This window comes from Felis catus, chromosome A1 (assembly GCF_018350175.1).
Source record: "Felis catus isolate Fca126 chromosome A1, F.catus_Fca126_mat1.0, whole genome shotgun sequence".
Lineage (NCBI taxonomy): Eukaryota > Metazoa > Chordata > Mammalia > Carnivora > Felidae > Felis > Felis catus.
Genome location: NC_058368.1, coordinates 6,934,993 through 6,960,181, shown reverse-complemented (window position 1 = coordinate 6,960,181; position 25,189 = coordinate 6,934,993). Strand labels below are relative to the sequence as shown.

Genomic DNA, 25,189 nt, shown 5'->3' with positions numbered 1-25,189 from the left:
ATAGTGCAATTCCTTTTGCATTACTAAGTAGTATTCCGCCGTGTGAATATACCACAAATTATGTAGACATTCTTTTCTAGAGGGAAAGTGGGATGTTTGCAATTTTTTGATACTATAAATAAAACTGTCGTCAACATTTTGTGAGTATGTTTTAATGTCTTTGGGGGAAATACCTAGATTTAACGTTGCTTGACCATAAGGTGGGTGTATCTCTAACTTCATATAAAATTGCCAAATGGTTTTTCCAAGTGAACCCCATTTTATTTATTTAGCATATTCCTCCAAAGAATGTAAGGCATTTATTTCTACTGCAGGCTTTTAAAATCGGTTTGTGTCACTAGCTCTGTCATACACATCTGAAAAACAAAGTGGTTTCCTGAGTCTCTAACAGTCAATTTGTCTCTACTTTGAGATCATTAATGTAAAGAATAAGAAAAGCGTTGAAATTTAAAAAGAAATGTGCAGTAATTGAATGTGGAAAGAAGGAAAACTCGAAAGTCATTCAATATTTATTAGCATCCAGATTAAGTCAGGTGCTGTGCTGAGTGATGAGACTATAAACATGAATAAAACATGACCCTTGCCCTCAAGGACTCCACAGAGAGTTTGGTGGAAGAAAAAGGTGAGTGTGTTCCAATATTCTAAGTGGTCTAGGAGAGGACACTGAACACGAGCAGTGCAGGCATTATGTGGATGACACTGTGTGTGTACGTCAGAGGGGGGAGTGGATGAGAGACGAGCCCCCGGACAAGAAGGAAGCCTCACGGGGGAGGTTGGACTTGAGGAAACAGTAACGCTTTGACCATAGAACAAGTAGTAAGGGTATTTTAGGTAGAGGGTATTTTAACTTTTTTTTTTTTTTAAGTTTATTGGTCTTGAGAGAGGGGAGAGAGAGAGAGAGAGAGAAAGAATGCAAGTAGGTGAGGGGCAGAGAGAGAGGGAGAGAGAGAATCCCAAGCAGGCTCTGCCACCAGCACGGAGCCCGACCTGGGGCTTGAACTCACAAACCGTGAGACTAAGACCTGAGACGAAATCAAGAATTGGACGCTTAACTGACTGAGCCACCCAGGCGCCCCAAGGTATTCTAACTTTTGCAAAAGCACAGTTGTTTTGAATAACAACTTTCAAAACTCGGGGAAATGAAGGTCATCCAACAGCTTTAGAAAATAAGGTCAACAAATGAACAGGAACATGACTTATTAAAATGAGGGAAATTAGTTGTGCACCAGCCTTGAATAAAAATACGAAACAAAACCCATAATTTTTGGTCATTAAGCTAATGTCATAAGCTAAAGCTATGTCCATTTTCATGTTTTCTTCTGTGAAGGAATTTTAATAAAGTTCAGTGTATGTTTTGTTTTATTTTGGTTTTCAGAAGACACTGGCAGTTTAACTCCAGCAGGAAAAATTTTTCCAAGCTGAGAGGAAACCTGGATCCACCTTCTGTGTGAGGCTGTGGTTAGGAAGTCCATATGAGTCTCAGTCGACTCCTTTTGATTTGCCCTTTGTCTTGGTAGGTTGGCAGGAGGACGATTTCAAACGAGAACTGATTAGGAAATTCCGGGGTGGAAAGTATATAATGAGAATTCTTGTCTCCAGGGAAATGTCAGCAATGATAACTGAAGTCATGGGAACTGAAATACTATGAATAATGGGAAAATGTATAGTGAAGAATAATTATGTAAAAGAATCATTTTTTTCCCCATAAAAATTTTCATTTGAGATCCTGAGAAGCGAGGGGAAGGGGGAGGTGGAAATGAACAAGATAAAATCTGTTTTTTAATCAAGGAGGCAAGGATTGCACTCTTCCAGAATTTTTCTACCTGCAAACCGTGAAGCATTACCCGGCTTGTGACCATGTGATTGGACATTCTGATTGAGTCTCAGCCCTCTAACCCAGGTCTTCGTTGTCTGTCTCCAGATGTTTCTGTTCCCAAATCCTGCGTTTGCTCCAGCTTCCAAAATACCTTCAACTACCTTAGACTTTAAGGCCAGTGCAACATGAGGAAGAAGCTAGTCAAATATCAGAAGCGTTCAGACAGGAAGAGTGTTGCGGTGAGAGTAGGAGAAGCCATTGCAGTGAGTTACGGAAGCCTAGTTACCTTTAGACAGTCAAGTGCAATTTGGAAAAGTGGGAAAAGATACGATGTAGAGTTTTGTAGTAGGTAGGAAACATCTAGTGGGCCGTTGAACTTGTAATAAATTCCAGGAGACTCGTCAGTTGGGGTCAACAGTCCTTGCTCTTGATGATTATGTTAGTTGTTTTGTTTTGTTTTTTTCCTAGGTAATTCGATCACTTGGAGCTGTGCACGTCACTTCCTGGTAAACTTAGTAACAAAGGAAGAGGTTCGTGCTCTGTTCCCACATACTTGCCTCATAATGATTTAGAAATGAGGGCTGACAAATTTCAAGTCTGTTGTTAGCTCGGATTGATTGATTGATTGATTGATTATGGCTACCTGGACCTGAGTTGAGATGTTTCTGAGGCCAATTCCAGGCTAACTGAAAAGTAAAGATTATTAATGTCCAGTGGGGGCTTATTGGGGGGGGGGAAGACCTCTTATGCCTTATTCTTCTCACTTCTGGCTTAGGTAATTAGTATAAGAGAAGTAGTTTTACTGCTAGAGGAAAAGGTTTGCCCAGACTTGGAAACAGGTTAGATGGTAGTGTGGGGCATGGCTTATCATGGTGGGCAGCCTGCAAGAGGGTCCCTAAATCAAAGCTGGAAAGAAGGTATCTTTTTCCACTGTGGAGGCAAAACATGAGTTTTGGAGCCCGACAGACTAGATTCTACGTTCTGTCACTTCCTAAAGCCTGTTTCTTTGTCCTTAAAGTGGAAGCACAGATACTTGTTGAAGAGAATCTCGGACTTATAAGCCCACCTGGGAAAATGAATGTAGAACATCTTTTCCATTTTGTACAGCACTGGCACCTGGGAGGCCCAAAGCATGTCCTCTCCCTTGCTCGCCTTTGGAGTCTGGTCTGTGGGCCCCTGGGTGTCTCTGGGACCTTTGTAAGGGATGTGTGAGGTCAAAACTATTTTCAGAATAGTGTTAAGACGTTATTTGCCTTTTTTACTGCATTGCCATTTCTCTGGTGATGCAAAAGCTATAATGGGAAAAACAACCTAGTGCTTTACCACGAATCAAGGCAGTGGCACTGGCCATTATTGTACTTTTCGCCACCATGCACTCCTAAGATAAAAACATAAAAGCAGTTCACTTAATAATAGGTGTGATGAGGGCAGTAAAAATCATTAATTTTATTTGATCTCCATATCTGAGTACACATCTTTTAAATACACTATGTGACAAAATGGGAACTGTGGATAAGACATTTGTGCTATATAATCAGTACAATGATTGTCTGGAGGAAAAGCACCTGTTCTGTTGTTTGAGTTGCAAGCTGAACTAACACCACCTTTCCCATTGAATACTATTTTTACTTGAAAGAACAGACAAACTAGGGTTATTCGGAGTTGAGTATTTGGCTGACATCTTCTGACGGCCTAAACCAGACTACTGCTACTTCAAGGGAAACAAGGGAGAAAATTTGAGCTTTTAAGTAAAAGTTACAGTTTGGAAAACTTGTATCCACCACCATGAGCCTGACAGCTTCCTACAACTGAGATACTTTTCTGTTAAGATCATTGGTGATAGGAACAAACGCAGTTTGTTTTATATAGTTAAATGTTTCCACATTTCGATTATCTGCATAGCGGAGTGAACCATACTTTCAAATGATCAGTACATAATGTTACGAAATAAGAAATGGGAAAAGATCATTTGAAGTGTAAGGCCAATGGAATTAAAAAACTTTTTAAAATGTTTGTTTATTTCTGAGAGAGAGAGAGAGAGAGAGAGAGAGAGCGAGCGAGCATGAGCAGGGGAGGGGCAGAGAGAGAGGGAGGCACAGAATCCGAAGCAGGCTCCAGGCTCTGAGCTATCAGCACAGAGCCCAACGCGGGGCTCGAACTCATGAACTGCTAGATCATGACCTGAGCAAGTCGGAAGCTCAACCAACTGAGCCACCAGGCACTCCTACACGGGCCAATAGAATTTAATGTACCAGTATGAAAATGTCACTGATACTATTTAGATTTCACGTTGCAACTACTCTTTAAAAAAAAAAATCTGTTACTGTGGAGTGTTGGTGTGGTATCAAATAAGATTAGCCACAATTACCTGAAAAAGTTATTAAAATACTGCTCCCCGGGCGCCTGGGTGGCGCAGTCGGTTAAGCGTCCGACTTCAGCCAGGTCACGATCTCGCGGTCCGTGAGTTCGAGCCTCGCGTCGGGCTCTGGGCTGATGGCTCAGAGCCTGGAGCCTGTTTCTGATTCTGTGTCTCCCTCTCTCTCTGCCCCTCCCCCGTTCATGCTCTGTCTCTCTCTGTCCCAAAAATAAATAAAAACGTTGAAAAAAAATGAAAAAAAAATTTAAAAAATACTGCTCCCTTTCCTAGCATGCCTGTGTGAGACGGTTTTCTTCATATACTTCAACCAAATGCATATGGCAATAGATCCAATGCAGAGGCAGATGACTGTCCAGTTGTTGTTTTCGACCGAGCTAGAGCTTACGGATGTCACAAAAAGGTAAGACAATGCCACACTTCTCACCAAATGGTGCAGCAAAAAAGAAATGCAGTGAAAAAGAATTTATTTTGGAAAACACAGTCACTTGTCATAAAAATATTTATGTGACCGTGTATGAGGTTTCTATTATTATTATGTTTATTTTTATATAAGTGAATGAATATTTCTAGAAAGTCTTCATTTTAATGTCTGGTAAATATTGATAGATGAAAATCCACATAAATGAAAGTTCAGTGATTTTTAAGAGGTAAGGGGGTCCTGGGATCAAAAAGCTTATGAACACTGTCCTGGTCCCCTACTTCTGCTACCGCTGCCAGAGATGTCCCTGCAAATTCTGGAAGTAATCCCTATTTGTCACAAACTTTGACTGTTACACTATTAGGGTGAGTTCCCCGTCAAAATATGCATGTTCCCACAGTAATCTTGCCCCTGCAAAGTAACTCAGAAACATGGGCACGTGGGATTATTTTCCATTTTGCCCTGTGGATTCTGAACAAGCTTTGGTGCAATTTTGCTGACTTGCCTTGAGCTGACGGTCTGCAGTTGTTAATTTATCCTGTAACTAAACTGATTTTGCTTCGCTGTTACCCTGTCATGTCCTTAGATTTCCAGTGCGACTGCTGGTGAAGTCAAGCAGGTCAAATTTTGTGGGACAATCAGATAGGGGACTGGCACTCTGTTGTGCCTGTTAAAATTAAACTTGGAAACACTTTAAAAAGAAACCCACAAAAGTGTTCTCAAAACAGCCATTCTGGTTGTCAAATGAAATAGGGGAGCAATTAGGCCTCTGTCCTATGATAGAGTCAAAATTTTCTGCTGACTGGCAGTGTCCTGTTTCTACCTCCGAACTATTCTGCAGGTACTTGGCTGTACTCCGACGGGATAAGAAGATTCTGCGGTTGAAATATTTTAACTACAGTCCTTGCTGACAAAAGACTAAAACCTTTTTAGCCATTAGAAAAATTACTCTGGCTACAGTTTCATATATGCCCGGAATTATTGAAATAAACTCTTTTTTTTTTTTTTTTTTGGAAAACTGACAATAACCATTATAATGAACCACAATGACATCAAAATATTTCTGTAAAATAATTGATACAAATGCTTTTAAAGGTTTTAGCGCTGGGATTTATATAAGCTGAAGCATAAAATTACATGAAGAACCTTCGTCAGATAGCGGTTTCATGTTGCTAATTTGCACTCAGCTTTCATATTGTATAGACGCGATCCCAGTGCTATCTATTCAGACTAGTTTTTAGATATCTGTGGTGCTGCAAGCTAGGTTTCGGTGGTCTTTGAAAGCTGGTTTATGTGCGTGACATTGGACAAGATTGAATTGAAATAATTTGCTAGAATTCTACTTAATTTTAGTTGATCTGAGAGAAGATACTTGAAACTGGGGAGAGGTAGTGGTCTGGTGACTTTCACACGGTGAATTTCAGAAAACTGTAAGCTTCATAAAGGTAAGGACTTTGTCACTCTAGGCCTATCACTTTGTATCCAGTGCGTAGCATACCGTATAGTAAAGGCTCAAAAATATTTGGACACCGAGATGGAAAATACGGGGGAAAAGGGAGCAGCAAGCTGACCCCACTGAATCAGTGTTAATAGGGGTAATTTTAATAACATGAATGGAGTTTGAAGAAAATGATCGTTCACAGTAGCAGCATCTTTTGTAACAGAATGATTTGATATTTAGGATCCATTTGAGATTGACAATTAATCCAACGTAGTCTGCTGCCCAGCTGACGGGTTTCCTCAAGCAGTGCTCAGGGCATTCGTTCATTCAGTCATTCATGGAGCATACATTCATTGGGCACCTACTACATGGCAGAATGCTAGAGATACAGGGGAATAAAACAGACAAAAATCCCTATCCTCTCGAAGTTTACATTCTAGTGGGGGAAAGACAGTAAACGGTACACTATTTACACTATTGTGTTACAATGTGTATATTCAGACAGATGGAGACAAGTGCCATAGAGAAAAAAAAATCAAGCAGGAAAGAGGAAATGAGATATCACAGTTTCAAATAGAGTGATTGGGGGGCGCCAGGGTGGCTCAGTCGGGTAAGCTTCCGACGTCGGCTCAGGTCATAATCTCGCACTCCGTGGGTCCGAGCCCCACATTGGGCTCAGTGCTGACAGCTCGGAGCCTGGAGCCTGCTGCGGATTCTGTGTCTCCCTCTCTCTCTGCCTCTCCCCCACTCACGTTCTGTCTGTCTCTGTTTCTCAAAAATGAATAAATGTTAAAAATAGAGTCATCAGGGACACCTGGGTGGCTCAGTAGGTTGAGCATCTGACTCTTGATTTCAGCTCAGATCATGATCCCAGGGTGAGTGTGGAGCCTGCTGAAGATTCTCTCTTCTTCTGGCCCACTTGCTCCCTCTCTGAAAAGGAAGGAAGGAAGGAAGGAAGGAAGGAAGGAAGGAAGGAAGGAAGGAAGGAAAGAAAGAAAGAAATGTTATGTTATTGACATAAATTGACTTAGAATATTATATAGTTTCAGGGGGACAACATAATGATTCAGTATTTGTACATGTTGTGAAACGATCACCCCAATAAGTCTAGTTAGCATCCATCACCATGTAGTTAAAAAGATTTGGAAACACAGGACACCGAACTGAGAAACTCCTATGATTGTATGTAGGACAAAGCACACCTTGCTGCACTTGACAGTTGACGGGACTCTGGGAGAGAAACAAGCCCGCAAATGCCAGAGCCTCACATTCGCTCACCCTCAGTAGTAAGCGCTCCTTTCTCCATTCTCATTCTCTGCACAAGCCAGAAATAAGACAACCGACAGAAATTATGGAGTCCTTCCTTTATAAAATTCTCTGTGGTGTGACATATTTATTCCTTAATCTTTTTTTTCATTTAAAAAATGCTTATTTTAAGAGAAAGAGAGTGAGAGAGAGAGAGAGAATATGAGCAGGGGAGGGGCAGAGAGAGAGGGAGACACAGAATCGGAAGCAGGCTGCAGGCTCCGAGCTGTCGGCACAGAGCCCAACGCGGGGCTTGAACCCACGAACCGTGAGATCATAATCTGAGCCGAAGTCAGATGCTCAACCAACGGGACCACCCAGGCGCCCCTATTCATTAATCTTTTACTAAGCATTTCATTATGTGCCTGCTTGATACTGGGGCCCATTCCTGAAGAGGGGAACAAAGCCCGTGTCTTTTGGGAGATTATGTATTTTCCAGGAGACAATACTGAACTAGTCATTGGGAGATAATTTAAGAATTATTTTTATATGTGCCAACGAAAGACCAGCTGAGACTATGAGAACATTAAGGGCACGATCCTTATCCGGGAGATCAGGAAAGACCTGCTGGAGTAGGTGACAGACGGTATCGGCACATGTGCTCAACACGTTTTGATTTGTGTTGATTTATATGATTATATCTGTACCCTTGAGAAGTATACGTTTCACCATAGGATACAAAAGTGAGTAATCACTTTGGCTCAGCAGTGTATGGTCTAGGAAAAAGACTCACAAATTTCTGTGGCTACATAGATTTTTTTTTTTAATTTTTTTTCAACATTTATTTATTTTTGGGACAGAGAGAGACAGAGCATGAACGGGCGAGGAGCAGAGAGAGAGGGAGACACAGAATCAGAAACAGGCTCCAGGCTCCGAGCCATCAGCCCAGAGCCCGACGCGGGGCTCGAACTCATGGACCACGAGACCGTGACCTGGCTAAAGTCGGATGCTTAACCGACTGCGCCACCCAGGCGCCCCTATTTTTAAGAAGAATTATTAACTGAATTTTTCAGTTTACTAATGTTGTTCTAGCTTGTCAGTTGTTTTTTATTGTTTGTTGGTATGTTTAACAAGTCATAAAATGTATACACCTTCCTGTCTCTTGTGTGTGTGTGGAGGTGTATTTGATCACGTTTAGAATAAAATACAGAACCACAAACTAAATTTTCCGGTTCAATAGCAGACACACTATAGTTTCTGAGGCGCTTTCTACAAAAAGTAGGTACAAAATAAAATTTTGTTCGATTTTTAAATGAACGTGTAATGTACAAAAGTAACAATCTGAAATCCTATGTCCTACATACATTGGTGAGCTCCTTGCCGCCTTTTCTTTTCTTTTTTTTTTTTAAGTTTTATAGATTTATGTATTAATATTTGACCTTGAAAACATACACAGAACTATAGCTTCTCTTCAAGTCTTTTGAATTTGAGGTTGGATGGATTGTTTAGAGTGGTCTTTATAACTTTTATTTGGGGGTAGACTAAAGGTTTTACCCAATTCTCCCTATCGATATCCCCTAGGCCAGACCACACTCACTTACATGCTCTTTTGGCTGCAGGCGCTAGAATCCTTATTTATTTATTTATTTACTTACTTACTTACTTATTTAAAAAGTTTATTTATTTTGAGAGAGGGAGAGAGAGTGCACTCACAAGTGGGGGAAAGGCAGAGAGAGAGAGAGAGAGAGAGAGAGAGAGCGCGCAAGAATCACAAGCAGGCTCCATGCTGTCAATGCAGAGCCTGATGTGGGGCTCAAACTCATGAACCGTGAGATCGTAACCTGAGCCGAAACCAAGAGCCAGATGCTTAACCCACTGAGACCCCCAGGTGCCCACAGAATCCCAATTCAAGTGAGGTTAGAAAAAAAAGTTTCCCAACAATAAAGGATTGTTTGCTCCACTTTTTCTGAGTGTCAACCTCATTCTTCTCTCTCGTTGCAAGCATTCTTTCAACACATGAGAGAAACTTGACCTCTGATAGCTCCTGAGCTTTGCAGCTGACCAAGTTGGCCACCTGCAGAGAAACCACCTCAACTCTCTGGGCCCTAGGTCCAAGACCAGTGGGAAAACCCTCTCTGGGCCACAAGATCTAGACACAGCAACTGTGATAGGAGGAGGAGAGATGTGTGTGTGACGTTGTGTCATAACTGGAGATCCTGAGAGAACAATTTGGATAGGATGATGGGAAATTGTTCTCAGAAGAAGGAGGCAATTCTGAGAAAAGAATTACATGTGAGCCTCCCATGGTATTATTGGAAAGAAGTGTGAGAGAATGGGACTAAACGATGAATAAGGAACTAGTGTTGGACATTTTATGTGAGGGAAAGGGAGGAAAGAAGGTCAGGAGATTTCCCTGAGAAAGCCAGGAAACATGAGAAACTTTAGCCAAGACGAAGTGGGACATAACCAAAACGTTGACAGATGTTACACCCCGTTTACTTTCAAACACTTCAGTAAAAAACAAATAGATGAAACAGAGATGGCAAGATGTTAATATTAAAACTGGCAATGAGTATATAGATGTTTTCTAAAAAGTGGCTCTCGGGTGCCTGGGAGGCTCAGTCTAAGCATCCGACTTTGGCTCAGGTCATGATCTCACAGGTTCATGAGTTCGAGCCCCACATTGGGTTCTGTGCTGATGGCTCAGAGCCTGGAGCCTGCTTCCAAATCTGTGTCTCCCTCTCCTCTGCCCCTCCCCTACTCGCATTCTGTCTCTCTCAAAAACAAATATTAAAAAAAGTAAAGTTTTGTCTGTTAAGTCTGATATTTGGGCTTCCTCAAGAACTATTAACTTTTTTCTTCCTATGAATGGTTCTTTCTTTCACATGTGACTTTGTAATCTTTTCATTGAAAACTTAATATTTTGAATATTCTCATGTGGCAACTTTGGAAATCACTTTTTCCCTCTCTCTCCATGACGTGTTGTTGCTGTTTGTTGTAGCTGTTGTTGCTTGTTTTTTAAATGGCTTTTCTGAACTAATTTTCAAAGTATATTCTTTGTCATGTGTGGTCACTTACGTTTCTGTTCCATTAGTTTACTAGTCAGCTAGTGGTCAGGCAGAGAGTTCTTTTAATCCCTGGAGTAAAAAAAGAAAAGAAAAAAAAAAGCCCCCTAAAAACTCTCTCCAGTCTTTTCAGACGGGCTCTGTGTTGTGGCACTCCTCGATACTTGGCCGGGCCGTTTACTTCCTGCTTGCATGGAGCTTGAAGGTCAGCCAATGAGAAGATCTTTGACTCTTCTCGGGTCTTTTCTGAGCATGTATCCAGCCCAGGCATGCAGGGAGTCTTCTAGTTCTCTGGATTAAATGGGAGCTTCTCAAAGCCCTTATTCCCTGAAATATGCCCTTCTCCAGCCTCTTTCTTCCCAGTATTTTGGTTTTTCTGTTGCTTGCCCTAATTGTTACCCTTTGCCACAGATGGCAGCCGCTTATGCATTTGCAAACGTCACCCAGGAAACTGCCTTGGAGCTGAGGCGTGTGAAACAAAGGCAAGTCCTTGAGCAGATCCTTCAAGGAGCTTACGGGAGCTTCAGGGAGCTACTCAGGTCAAAACGTGGATCCACGGTTCTTTGAGGTGAGATAAGATTGGTTCTGGTCCCTCCGATCCCAGTAACCTGCACCAGGAAAATGGACTTCTGTCTTCAAGTCTGTAGCTGTGTTGGCAATGGTAACAAGGTAAGTCAAAATGCTCTCTTACCAAAATTCAGCTGGCTTTTTTTTTTTTTTCCAGTGAGCTTTATTCTGGTTGCTGAAAGTTTCTTTTATTAGATTGTAGAGTTCTGAAAAACTTCATCGTGACAATTCTTGCCAGCTTGTTCACTGCTTTTATGAAGGGATGAAGGCTTGGAGTTGTCTACTCTGCTGTTTTCAGAGACGTCTGTCCTGTGGAGAGAATGGGTGACACGGGTGTGGTATTCCTGATTCCAACAAAAGGGCAGCATCCGGTCCAGATCCCTTCCGACTTATCTGGGAGTCTTGAGAGTTGGATGCCTGAGGAGATTTGTGGCCGAGCCCTGGAAATCATTGACCTACCCCTTCTGTGGGGTCTACTCCGAGGAACCCTATTCCATAACGTACGCACCTTCTGTCCAAGGCGCCTGGGCTCCTTGGTGATGCAGACTGACAAGAGGCTTTTCATCCACTCCGGGTGCTTTCAGTTCTCCCAGAATAAGTAAGGCCAGGAAAACCTGGTAGCAGGACGTTTGGCGGACGTTTTCAGAGAGTTGGACTCTGGAGTCGAGCACTGAGCATGGGCCTTAGGTCGGCAGGTTTCTGTGTGACCGTGACAGAAAACCGGAAAAGACTCATCTCTTCCTTTTACCTGAACTGTTTTGAAGACCTCTGCTTGACATCTTGCAAAGAACTTATGCTTCCCTTGCTTTCAGCATTTGGTGAGAAAGCACCAGACGGGCTATTCATTTCTCGCCAGCCTCTTGACATTTCTCAGATACGCAAGATCCGGATCAACACGGCCCTTGGGAGGGTGGCTGAGACGAAGGTGCTCACGCCTCCGCTAAGCCTGTGCTGCTGTATGCTCGGATTTTATGTGAATGTGAACTTGGGTTCACTAACCACCACCGACTGTCTCACATCCTCTGAGACATGTGAGGTGTCAGAAGGGTATGTCTGCTCGAGTCCGGTAGAGACTCCTGAGACGTTCCTCTCCGCCGCTGGTGTCCTGGCTTCTCTACTTCACTTCTGGCCGCAACGATTAGAAGATGGAAATGGGAGGGAGGTAGAAATGCTTGGCATCTGCCCATTGTCAAGGAACATTCCCTGTGTCTTCAGAGCTCAGATTTAGTGTTGGGAGCCTCACAGGAGGATGTGAAGTTGTGTTATCCGAACCCAGGACTGTTCTCCACATGCACCGAAAGTTACTGAAGGTGAGCATCTTCCTGGCTTGACCTAAAAGTCAACTCATTTTATGATGCCTCTGATGGTTTCCATCTCTTCACATTAAAAAAAAATGTGTCTACCTCAGGGCCTTTGCATCAACCCTCTATTCTCGGATTCTAGGGGTAAGAATGTGAAGATCTGTCCCAAGGGAGCCACAGATATTCCACTTTGGCCACAGTCACCCCAAGAAGACATGTAAACTCTGTCCAAAGTAAAGAGCAAATGAGAGAAAACTGTTGACTCCTATAGGCCCAAGATCTTTTGTTATTACAGGTGTTTATAAAGTTGAGAATACTGGGGTTTTTTTTTCTCCTGATAAGGAAGGCTTGTGATAAAAATTGCTAAAAGAAGTCATTAACTTAATTTTTTAATGTTTATTTTTTTTTAGAGAGAGAGAGAGAGACCAGGGGAGGGCAGAGAGAGAGAGAGAGAGCAGGGGAGGGGCAGAGAGAGAGAGAGAGAGCAGGGGAGGGGCAGAGAGAGAGAGGGAGACACAGAATCCGAAGCAGGCTCCAGGCTCTGAGCTGTCAGCAGAGCCCGACGCGGGGCTCGAACTCACGAACCGTGAGATCATGACCTGAGCTGAAGTCAGACGCCCAACCGATTGAGCCACCCAGGCGCCCCAAGAAGTCACTAATCTAATGACTGGCTTACCTCCAACTGCTAGGTTTTGCTTAGGTTGAGCCACAACAAACCAAAGAGGTGGCATTACAAGTGTCCTTTTGTTTCCTCTTACATGTTTCTGAGAGGACGGAGCTGTGAATTGCTGCTTTAGAAGGAAACCAAGAGCTAGCCTGTGGACAGTATCCAGGAGGAATCTGTGTAAAATGCCAATGAAAATACTCCCAGTCAAAACATGAGGTGTGTGGGTGAGCTGCGAACAAAGAAGACGTCATCACATTGAAGGCTCAACGTGCCAAGCGAGAAAGATGACCAATAGGCAGATGAAGCACCCAACTGCACAGGCTAAAGGCGGACTCCGAAACAGAAGGCTTTCAAAGGGAAAGGATTTGCAAAGACAAGAAGGAAGTCAGATTTCAGAAAGATCTGCTCCCCCAGTAGAGAACCTGGTAGGCATTTGATTCAAGAAACCATAAAGTTATCGAGGTTTCCAAGTTTATATCCGTGTGTTAATGCTGGCAACAGACAACTTCCTCACGTGACGTTATAGTCACAAAGACCAAGTCATAGTCTCAGATGCCAACATAACAAGATCAGGAGCGGAATTGCTCTTGTTTGGAAACCAGGTTTATGGGATGTTCACTATTTTAAGAGCTTGGAGACCCACGCCAGTTAGGGTGGTCCTGTTATTTTTAATTTAGCTCAGAATGCAAAGTGCTTTACTTTTTTCCGTATTGCCGTCTCTGAAGTGCTCAGTCGTGTTGGGAGTAGAGTCATGTATCAGTGTTGGCTTCCTGCTTCCCTCTTTTGGTCAAGTTCCTGCCATTAAGATGTGGATTTGATAGCAGGGTTGGCCTGTGGTGGTGGTGGTGATTGTTGTTTTTAAATTCAGTATCATTAATTGTTTTTGTGTCCTCTGACTTGTTTGTACAGGAGTAACTAGAGTTGTTTTCATAGAAGATCCTTTGAACGGTTATCAAAAATGCAGTCACATCATATGGAGGTCTAAAACTCTGCTTTTTGGGGGATTTTGTTCAGCCCGTAGCCTTATAATTGCCTTTCATGTTCAGAAGTATTTTACTTCCTTTATCAGATCTGTTGGGATCGAGAACTGAGAAATTAATCTACTCTACCAGGTCACCCTGAAGTAACTATGACTGTAAGGGTCCCCATGTTAGACTGTTCCTGGCCTGCAAGTGACAAGCTCAAAATATGTATAAGGGGAGGATCTCATAAGCATAGAGCAGACACCAGGCAACTTTTCCTGGGAGGAATTTACGGATACCTTTTCCACATGTGAATCAGCCCTGAAGAGTGGGTTTTTGATGGGATGTCTAGGTGGCTCAGTTGGTTAAGTGTCTGACTTTGGCTCAGGTCATGAACTAATGGTTTGTGAGTTTGAGCCCCGCGTCAGGCTCTGTGCTGACAGTTCAGAGCCCGGAGCCTGCTTTGGATTCTGTGTCTCCCTCTCTCTCTCTGCTTCTCCCCCACTCATACTCTGTCTCTCTCTCTCTCTCTCTCTCTCTCTCAAAAATAAATAAACATTTAAAAAAAAAGTGGCCTTTTGATACTTAAATCCAGAATAATTAAACATGTAAATGTATAAAGGTAAGACCTTTAAACATTTAGAAATAGAAGACTATCTTATCTTTGTGTACGGAAAAAGTGCTTAAGACACAAAAAGCCCAAATCAGAAAGATTGATGTATCTGCCTATGTTATAAATTTTTAACGTTTGTTTATTTTTTCGGGAAAGAGAGACAGAATGTGAGCGGAGGAGGGGCAGAGAGAGAGGGAGACACAGAATCTGAAGCAGTCTCCAGGGTCTGTGCCGTCAGCACAGAGCCTGATGTAGGGCTCAAACCCACAAAGGATGGGATCATGACCTGGTCTGAAGTCGGAGGCTTAACCGACTGAGCCACCCAGGTGCCCCTACATCTGCCTGTATTATAGTTAAGAACTTCTGTTCATCAAGCGATGCCAACAAGGAAGTACAAAAACAGTCTACAAACTGGAAGAAGATATCTGCAACACCTGTCGCTGGCAAAGAAGATAGTATTCAGATTAATACTCTGAAACAAACAGAAAAAGACAAACAACCGATGGAAAAACCATCCAAACAGATGTTTCACAGGAAGACGAAACACAAAAGGAGAATAAACATGAAAAATTGCTCAACTTCTTTAAGAGAGACAGTGGGGGGAGGGGCAGAGAGAAAGGGAGAGAGAGAATCTCCAGCAGGTTCTACACTGTCAGCTCAGAGCCTGATGTGGGGCTTGATCCCTTGAACCGAGAGATCATGACCTGAGCCGAAATCAAGAGTGGGACGGTTAACTGACTGAGCCACCCAGGCGCCCTAGGTGTCTGATTATTGCTTATGACTCAAGTCATGATCTCACAGGGTTTGGGGTTCCTGAGTTCGAGCCCCGCATTGGGCTGTGTGCTGACAGCATGGAGCCTGCTTGGGATTCTCTCTCTGCTCCTCCCTCACTTGTGCACACACACTCTCTCAAAATAAACTTAAAGAAAGACTGTAACAAGATAACACACAAAACCTACTAAAGTGGCTAAAATTAAGAATTCATAATCACAAGTCTCAGAAGTGAATAGAAGCTCTACCATACTGCTGGTGGGATGATAAATACACACGAGCACTTTCATAAATACTACACAATTTGGTAATATCTTGGTAGTTGAACATTCACATACCCTGAAACCCAGCAGTTCCGCCTGTGTGTATACCATCGTGACTTTTGCACGTGTGCCTAGGGAGACATCCATAAGGACATTCCACAGCAAGAGTAAAACTTCAACTTTCTACCTTGCTTTCTGAAAGCATTCGATAAACGCCGAGGTCTGCATCTCTGCCCCAGAGCTGAAGTCACTTAGAAAGCTCATTCTGCATAATTCCTTGAGGAAGTGCTTAAGATTGAACAAAGGAAATGTTCATAAAACTACTCATTCTTTTTTTATTCCGGATAATTTTAAATACCATCCGACTAGCACGTCACCTCCAATGAAATATCAACTGAAAATAGGTGTTTCTTCTTCCTTTCTAGACTGTTTAATATTGTTCTCCTGTGCCATTGTCTAGTTCCAAAAGCAGCAGCTTAGTGTGAAATTTGTGGGAAGGATGCTATTCAGAGTTTAATTTCATTATGCAGTAACCCAGTGAAAATCCAGTAGAAAGAATGTAGGTATTTCTAGAAGATGCTAAAAACTATTCGAAAAATGAGGAATGCATAGACGTAATTTCTCTAAAATAGAGCATTCAATCATTAGAGTTGGAAATTGAATAAATGAAAGGATGGATGATTGAATGAATGGTTGATTCAAAATGCATCATTAGTAAATGGGAAGAATAGACTATGTCGCTTGGTCCTAAAAATATTCCTCTAAGGAATCATTAGGATTATATGGGAGACTTTAAAAAAATAATACCCAAGCCCCAGTTAAATTGAATCACAATCTCTAAAGTTCTTAGCCATTAGTATTTCTTAAAAGGACTTAGCCATTAGTATTTTGTAGAAGCTCCCAGGTAATTCTAAACGATAACAGCTTTGTGAACCACAGAGCCATCGCCTGTACTCCAAGTGGGGTCCAAAGACAACATCATTGGGATGTTGTTAGAATTTGGAATCTTGGCCCTGGCCCAGACATACTGAATCAGAGTCTACAGTTTGACAAAGTCCCCAGGTGATGTCTAACATAAAGTTTGAGAAGCTCTGGGTAATCAGGATTGCTTTCCTTTCTGCATGCCATTTTGCTACATCTTCGATCAAGAGGGTGGGGAAAGACTGGGGAAAGGTCTTTCTTTTTAAGATTCTTGTTCCCACTTTAATCTGGAGGCAACTCACATCACCATTTTGATAAATCTGATCATAAGGAAATAATCAGATAAACAAGTACATGAAAAGTGCTCAGCATCACTCGTCATCAGATAAATGCAATCAAACCCAAAATGAAATATCACCTTACACCAGTCAGAATAGCTAGTATCGAAAAGACAAGAAATAACAAGTATTGGCAAGAATGTGGAGAAAAGGTAACCCTTGTGCACTGTTGGTGGGAGTGTAAATTGGTGCAGCCACTGTGGAAAACGGTATGGAGGTTCCTCAAAAAGAAAAGAAAAGAAAAGAAAAGAAAAGAAAAGAAAAGAAATACCATATGATGCATCAATTTCTCTTCTGAATATTTATTTGAAGGAAATGAAACCCTAACTCAAAAAATATGTGCACCCCATGTTCAATGTGGCATTATTTATAATAACCAAGACATAAAACAGCCTAACTGTCCATCAGTGGATGAATGGATAAAGAAAACATATTATATAGAATTCAGCAAAAAACAGAAGAAAATCCTGTCATCTGTGACAACATGGATGGATCTTGAGGGCATTATGCTAAGTGAAATAAGCCAGACATAGAAAGACAAATGGTATATGACCTCACTTACATGTAGAATCTAAAAAAACAAAAACAAAAACAAACTCACAGTTACAAAGAACGGATTGGTGGTTGCCAGAGGTAGGGGGTAGGGGTGGGAGAAACGGGTGTAGGAGGTCAAAAGATACACACTTCCAGTTATAAAGTAGATAAGTCCTGGGGATGTAATGCACAGTATGGTGACGACAGTCAACAATACTGTATTTGAAAGTTCCCAAGAGAGTAAATCTTAAATCATGTATTTGAAAGTTCTTAAGAGAGTAAATCTTAAAAGTTCCCATCACAAGAAAAAAAAATTTGTGTGGTGATAGACATTAACTAGATTTCTTATGGCAAATCTTTATATTGTAAACCTGAGGCTAATGTAATGTCAACTATATCTCACTTTTAAAAAATAAACAAATAATCGACATTCCACCTCCCAGTGGGAAAAGTCAGAATCTCCAATCTTACCTTGAGCAAAAGTGCGAGGTAGCAATCATCCTGTCCATCTGTTCCAACATCCTCACCCCCATCCCAGGATGATTTTCCTTTGAACCCCACCTCAAGCCTCAATGCTTCATATTTTTACACTGACTCTTAAAGATAAAAAAACTTTATTATAGAAAACTTCAAACATACATAAAATAGTCCAGTATAGTGAACCATCATATACTATTGACCCAGCATCAATAATTACCAACTCATGGCTAATCTTGTTTCATCAATATCAGCACCCACTTCCTACTCTTCTAGACTGTTGTGAAGAAAATCCAATCATTAGCTCATTTCATCTATAAATATTTCAATGTGCGTCTCTAAAGGACGTAACCCAAATACCATTAGGACACTTAAAAAAATTAACAACAATCCCTTAATACCATCAGTATTCAGTTACTGATCACATTTCTCCAATTATCTTACAGTTTTTTTTATATGTTGAAACCCTAGCCCTCAGTGTTTCTGTATTTAGAGAGATAGCCATAAGGAGGAAATAAGGTTACGTGAGGCCATAAGAGTGGGGCTCTAAACCAGCAGGGCTGTTCTCCTTATAAAAAGAGGAAGATTCTATGTCAATTATATCATAATAAAGCTGGGGGAAAGGTTATAAAGAAATACAGAAATGAACGAAGAAACAAATAAATGGAATGATGGAATAACCAGAAGAGGAAGAGACATCAGAGAGCTCTTTCTACTTGCACGCACTGAAGAAAAAACCATGTGAGGACATGAAAAAAGGCAGCCTTCTACAGGAAGAGACGTCTCACCAGAAACCAACCCTGATGGCAACTGGATCTTGGACTTTCAGCTTTCACAACTGTGAAAAAGTAAAATGTCTATTGTTTAAGCCCCCCGGTCTGGAATTTTATTACGGCAGCCTGAGATGACTAATACAATTATTGAGAGACTCTTTTCACAGCAGATGCTGCGGTGGGCATTTACAGGGGATATACTTATCTCTATACTCCGCGCACATTCCGAAAATCCATCCACAAACCTCTGCCCCAGCCATCTCACCAAACAGGCAATTTACTTTTTTTCAACTCCCTGAACAATCTGGTGAACCTGTTAACCACGGCCCAGGAATCAGATGGGTCATTCCTCAGACTACCTTTCCTTCCGTACAGAGTAAACCAGGTGTAATACCTGAAGCTCTGCCCACTGGGAAGATTGCTTTTCACTCTTTTCTATCAGGCCATCCCTGAATGGGACTAGAGTTGGGCAACTTATCACTTCTGTGTGGTTGCATCATACCATGTACATCCATTAATACATGTGGCCCCCCCACTTCTTCATCCTCTATAAGTGGCTACAGGGAACTCCCCATAAGGCCATTGATGTGTGTTGAGAGAGGGGCAGCGCAGCAGGAGGAAGAGGCACCACGGGAGCCTAAACCACCTGGTCCGGAAGTCTGTGGTTTCCAGATCTGCTTGGAGATTGGTCTCACATATATCATTTATACTTTACGATGAATCCCGCTGAGTGTGCCCGGGGTCACGGTGGGCGGTTTAACTCACATAGTCATTTGTGACCCAGGGTCAGATATTCAGTCTCTGTTGGGAACCTCAGGCAGTCCAGGACCGGCTTTTCAAGTGAAAATAGTTGTGAGCAGTTGACTTCACTTGGGTCTCAGTGGGTCTTGACAGGGGCTCCCTACAGCATCCCTGCTCGCCACGGATTCTTCCATGCTATTGGGTGTGCGGGTCAGACTGCTTGTAAGGAAGCCTGGACTTGTTGCAGAACCTCTTCATACCCTGTGCCCACTCACAACTGGTGGTGTTGTAAGCTACCCAATAATTAGGTCAGAGCAGCACATCAAACTCTGGTTTAAGTTGCCTCTAAAATCCAAAGAAAGCCAAGAAGCATTGTGTCTCCTGTGTAGTATTTGGAACACGGTGCAACAATTGTGCCTCACTTGTGGAACAACGTGGTACCCCAGTGCTCCCCTACGAACCTCACTGATTCAGCAGCCCCTGGACTTCTGGGGGTTTATCTCCCAACTCCCTGGCATGCATGTGTTTTATCAATGTGCCTAAGGTGCTTATCGCCTCCCACTTCTTGGATCCAATTAGTATAATGCCATCAGTGTAATGGACCAGTGTGATGTTTTGTAGAACATCAAGACAAACACATCCCTCTAGATTAAATTATGACAGCAGGATTTGATTTAGCCCTGAGGCAAGACAGTTAAGATATAGTGTTGGCCCTGACATAGGAAGGCACACCACTTTTAATTATTTTTGCCGATAGAGAAGGGGAGTAGTGAAAGCATTTTCTAGGTCATTAGCTGCATACCAGGTGCCAGAAAGTTGCCTTTGGAGCAGCCAACTCACAGGAACGCTGCTGAGAGAGAGCCAGGATAATAAATATGCCAGCCACTCCCCAATCTCCTGCTAGTGCCTCCGATTAGCCAAATCCGACTGAAATCCATCCCTATGGGTCAGCCTGGAGGACCCAAGGCAGAATGGAAAAGGTGGAGATGGGGTCTGGAATTGCACATGGCGACCATTCACCATACTGGTACATGATGTAGGGCACATTTGTATGCGAAAGAATAAATGGACCCTGATCCAATGTTAAAGGAGGGTCCCTTGCTCAGACATAGAATTTAGGAGTCATGTCATTGGACAGGAAGCTCTCTGGATCACATTGATTGAAGTTATATTGCCAGGACACGATGTACTTTCTGACTATTTAATATACAATGGAGACAGATCGTATGCACGCTCCTTAGTGCAGGATTTGAGGTTTTGAAAATTCTAGGGTCCTCTGCTGATTCATCATAGCTTCAACTGTATTCCTAATAATAATCGAGTTTTATCACAACCTAATCCTCCCCTTTTCAGCTCAGGCTGGGACACATTCTTCCTTTTAGAGCTTATCAGGAGGTACAGGGTATTAAAAAGATACTGGCATCTATGGATGAACCTTGAGAGTATTATGCTGAGTGAAATAAGCCAGTCACAAAAAGACAAATGCTGCACAATTCCGGTGATATGAGTTACCTAGAGTAGTCAAACTCCTAGAGACGGAAGTTAGGACGGTGAATGCCAGGGCTAGAAGGAGGGAGAGTGGGGAGTTGTTTACTGGATAGAGTTTCAGTTCTGCAAGATGAAGAGTACTGCAGATGAATGGTGGTAGTAGCCGCACCAGAGTGTGAACGTCCTTACAGCCACTGAACTGTAAGATTAAAAATGGTGAAGATGGTGAATTTCACATTATGTGTCTTTTACAATTTTTAAAAGCTAGAAAAGAAATTGGCACCTAATGTAGAAAAGCATGTAGCTCTTAGAGATATCCCAACTGATTAAAATCCCAGCATCACCACTTACTGGCTGTGCGATTTGGGCAAGTTACTTAACCGCATCGTCAATTTCCTTACTTCTCAACTGGTATCGATAATGCCTCTCTCACTGGATTACTGAGAGAATTCGGGAGATAATGTGCAGAAGCATCTCCAGCAGAAGCCATGCATAGGTGCTGGTTCCCTTTGCCACAATACCTGCCCATTCTTCAGATCTCAGCCGGGACATCCTTTCCTTTCCAGGCCTTTTCTTACCCGTAAATCTGGTTAGGGAATCCCTCCTGCAAGACTTACTGTGTTAATGCCAGATTGGTCCGTTCACTGTACTTGCTTGCTTACTACTACTCACTGCTCAAGAACATAAACTCCATGTGAGAAGGGACTGTGTCTGCCTTCTTCCCAGTTATAATCCCAGAGCTGAGCAGATCCCACTGAAACGGGAAAGGAGACAGAAAACCAGTGGAATGACCATGGGAGCCTTGCAAACAAGAAAGCCCCATCCACAGACAAGACATTTTGAAGTTTAGAGACCATAGAAAGTAGATGGGGGGTGTCTGGGTGGCTCAGTTGGTTATGCATCCAACCTTGGCTCAGGTCGTGATCTCGTGCAGTTGGTGAGTTCCCGCCCCACACTGGGCTCTCTACTGTGAGTGCAGAGCGTCCTTCCGGTCCTCTGTCCGCCCCCTCTCTCTGCCCCTCCCCTGGCTAGTTTGGGGGTGCGCATGTGCTCTCTTTCTCAAAAATAAAACGTGGAAAAAAAAAGGAAAGTAGATAGGATTATAGCAGAATAAAATGGTAACCCTAAGCCACCATGAAAGTGGTGGCTCTTTTGCCTGGCAGAACTCTGTAGAAATTCCAAGACACGGAGTCAGCAGGTTGGGAGGGGAGGGGTGATGGATTGAAGGACCCATCTACGGGATGGCTCAATCAGCCCCTCCCCTCCATTACATATCTGGAGTAGCACCATTTGCCCCAGGTGCACCCCTGTGCACCCCTCCTCCAACAGAGTAAAAGCTACCAGGGTGAGGGAAAATGGGGGGGGGGTGCTGTGGACTGAGGCAGGCCAGGTGCTGAGAGACTCAGGGCCTCCACAGAAAGCCACAGGCAGGAGACTCCACTCTCAGGGGGAGATTCTTCCTTATTCTGGCAATTCTGAGGATCCTGTCTGTGGGGAGGACACACCCATTTACCCAGAGTCTTCCTGCTCTCCTCCTGGGCTGTGGGGGGTGGAGGGTGGCAGTGGGGTGAAGGAGAGGCCTTTGGGGTAAACAGGCCTTCCCATCTGCAAAGCAAACTCAGGTGTGTTGACCAGAGAAGCCAATATATCCCATCGTCCGTCAGCCATGTCCATCAAAATCATGAGGCATTTGGAAGAAATTCATGCTGTGAAAGACCGATTTGCACAAACAGAACACGTCGTTTCAGAGAGTGGGAGACAGATAATGGCAAGAAATAGGACTTGAGAACACTTTCTAATCTAAGCTCCAAAAAGACATACTATCTATTGAGGAAAAAAATAGAAACAGATGGCCATGAAAAAAGAACACTCAGAAAGCGAAAAACTCTCGGAAATTAAAAGCAGGATCACCAAAATGAAAACTGAGAAGAAAAGAACTGAATGAAGCAAACGATCGAACGTGGATCTGGAAGAGATGGGCAGAGAGGTGCTCCAAATTATGGAGTCCTAACGAGGGAAGGTTAAACGTGGAGCCGACATCTATCTGTGAGGAGCTCGGGGGAGAGATGGTGAATGAGGAACGAGTTTTTAAAGACAGAGCAGTTGCCCCCCCCCCCCCCCCCCCCCCCCCCCCCCCCCCGAGCGGCTCAGTCAGCTGAGCGTCCGATTTCAGCTCAGGTCATGATCTCACGGCTCAGGAGTTCGAGCCCCGCTCATGAGCCCCGCGTCTGGCTCTGTGCCGACAACCCCGAGCCCGGAGCCTGCTTCGGATTCTGTGTCTCCCCCTCTCTCTGCCCCTCCCCCACTCGCTCTGTCGCTCTTTCAAAAATAAATAACGTTAAAAAAAAAAAAAAGACATAGCAGCAGATAATTCCCCTGAGGTGGTAGAAAAACTGTAGTGTTGGGATTGAAAGAAACTTCTTGCCCACCTCCCATTCTGGGGAGGGCAGAGGGCGGTCTGAGTCAACACTTAGATGTATTCAGGGGAACATTCAGAATGCCAGCTTTACTTTTTTCAACGTTTATTTTATTTTGAAAGAGACCGAGACAGAGACAGAGAGAATGAATCCCAAGCAGGCACCAGCACTGTCAGCCCAGAGCCTGACCCAGGGCTTGATCTCCTGAAACATGAGATCACGACCTGAGCCAAAATCAAGACTCGGAAGGTCAACAGACTGAAACTGCCCCCTGCCCCCCGCAGGCGCCCCTAGAATGCCAACTTAAAGAAAAATACTAAGATTCTGCAGAAAGGAAAGAAAATAAGTTTCTCAGGTGGAAATGAGTCCCACATTGGCCCCAGACATATCTGAAGCAGTATTGTCTGCTAGAAGGCAGTGAAGCAAAGACTCTGAATTGATAAGGAAAAATTATTTCAACCAAGAATTCCATATCCGGTCAAACAAGTATGGCGAGGATAAGATAAAAACGGTAAACACCCACAAAGGTTATGTCTACATATACCCTTTCTGGAAAAAAAAAAAAACCAATTAATTGAGGATGTATTCCTCCCAAGCTGAGAAGGAATCCTGAGAAGAGGGAGACACAAATCCAGCTCAGGAAATCATTGAAAAGAAACCGCAGGGGGTCATTTGTGCGACTGGGCCTGCAAAGCTGTCATTTCAAATTAAAGGAGGGAGTAAACAGGCTCCGCAAAGAATACCTTTAAAAACAAAATAGATGTCATTACACACACCGAGTATTGAGGAACCTGGAAGTTGTCAACAATAAAATGAAGACATTTCGATAACTACTTACAAATACACACACACACACACACACACACACACACACACACACACACATGCACACACGGAGATAAGAAACTTCCCTTGAGGGAAACAAATGCTCTATAAGAAAATCATGATCCGGGGGCACCTGAGTGGCTCAATCAGTTAAGTGCCAGACTTCGGCTCAGGTCGTGATCTCGCAGTTCATGAGTTCGAGCCCCGCGTCGGGCTCTGTGCTGACAGTTCAGAGCCTGGAGCCTGCTTCAGATTCTGTGCCTCCCTCTCTCTCTGCCCCTCCCCTGCATGCGTGTACTCTCTCAAAATAAATACATAAACTTTTTGAAAAAGAAAAACAGGGGGCGCCTGGGTGGCTCAGTCGGCTAAGTGTCTGGCTTCGGCTCAGATCATGATCCGACAGTTTGTGAGTTCGAGCCCCAGGTTGGGCTCTGTGCTGACAGCTCAGAGCCTGGAGCCTGCTTTGGATTCTGTGTCTCCCTCTCTCTCTGCCCCTCCCCTACTTGTGCTCTGTCTCTGTCTCTCTCAAAAAAAAAAAAAAAATACATTGCCCTCCCAAAAAAGAAAGCCATGATCCAAATAGGAAGCCAACTAAAACAGGACATGATTCTGACCCATACGTAGAATTTAGAAAACTTTCTATTCAATCATGACACACGTGTAATGACATAGGGTACTTTTCATTTTCTATGGGTCCAGTCCCATTACTTGCCTTCACAGCGAACTTGAATCAAGAGTGCAGAAGACTTGGTTAGGGTTCCAGCACAGAGCGAAAGTGTTAGAACAATGGCACACTCCGACAGAACTAGGGGGAGGGGACAGAGGTAGGAATGCCCCCCCACCCATGCTGAGGGGCCTCATCTCCTGAGCAGCCACCAGGAGAGCTCAAAAGGGAAAGTAGTCACCCCTGGGGAGTGGGAGTTGGAGGGGGAGAGGAGGAGGAAGGAGGTTTTGTGCCCCAGCCAGATTCTCAGCCCCCACTGCCTGTTTTGAGACCCAGGGCCCGGGTTCTGCTTCCCTCTGCTCTTCCTGTTCTTTTCTGTTTCTGGCCGCCCCCCCCCGCCCCCTCCCCCCTGCTGAAAGTGATTACCTTGGTTTTCAATCATGCACCCCCTCCCCTTTCTTCTTCTCCTTGTATATTTTGTTTGGCATCGCTTAATGTTTGCCGT

The 25,189-nt window shown here is 43.4% G+C and overlaps 1 long non-coding RNA gene across 10 annotated transcripts in view; it reads left to right on the top strand.

The window, feature by feature from the left end:
• LOC102901461 overlaps positions 1 to 25,189 on the top strand; it is a 39,380-nt gene that overhangs the window by 4,552 nt on the left and 9,639 nt on the right. For 2 of the 10 annotated variants that reach the window (XR_002152022.3, XR_006590182.1), the window contains exons 2-7: positions 1,376 to 1,513; positions 2,285 to 2,346; positions 4,464 to 4,593; positions 10,774 to 11,031; positions 11,125 to 12,239; positions 13,002 to 14,332. This is a non-coding gene — a long non-coding RNA (uncharacterized LOC102901461). Of the gene's footprint in view, positions 1 to 1,375; positions 1,514 to 2,284; positions 2,347 to 4,463; positions 4,594 to 5,452; positions 6,057 to 10,773; positions 11,032 to 11,086; positions 12,240 to 13,001; positions 14,333 to 25,189 lie in introns of those variants that run through there. The other 8 variants (XR_439403.5, XR_002152051.3, XR_002152097.3 and 5 more) reach the window with 6 other exon arrangements.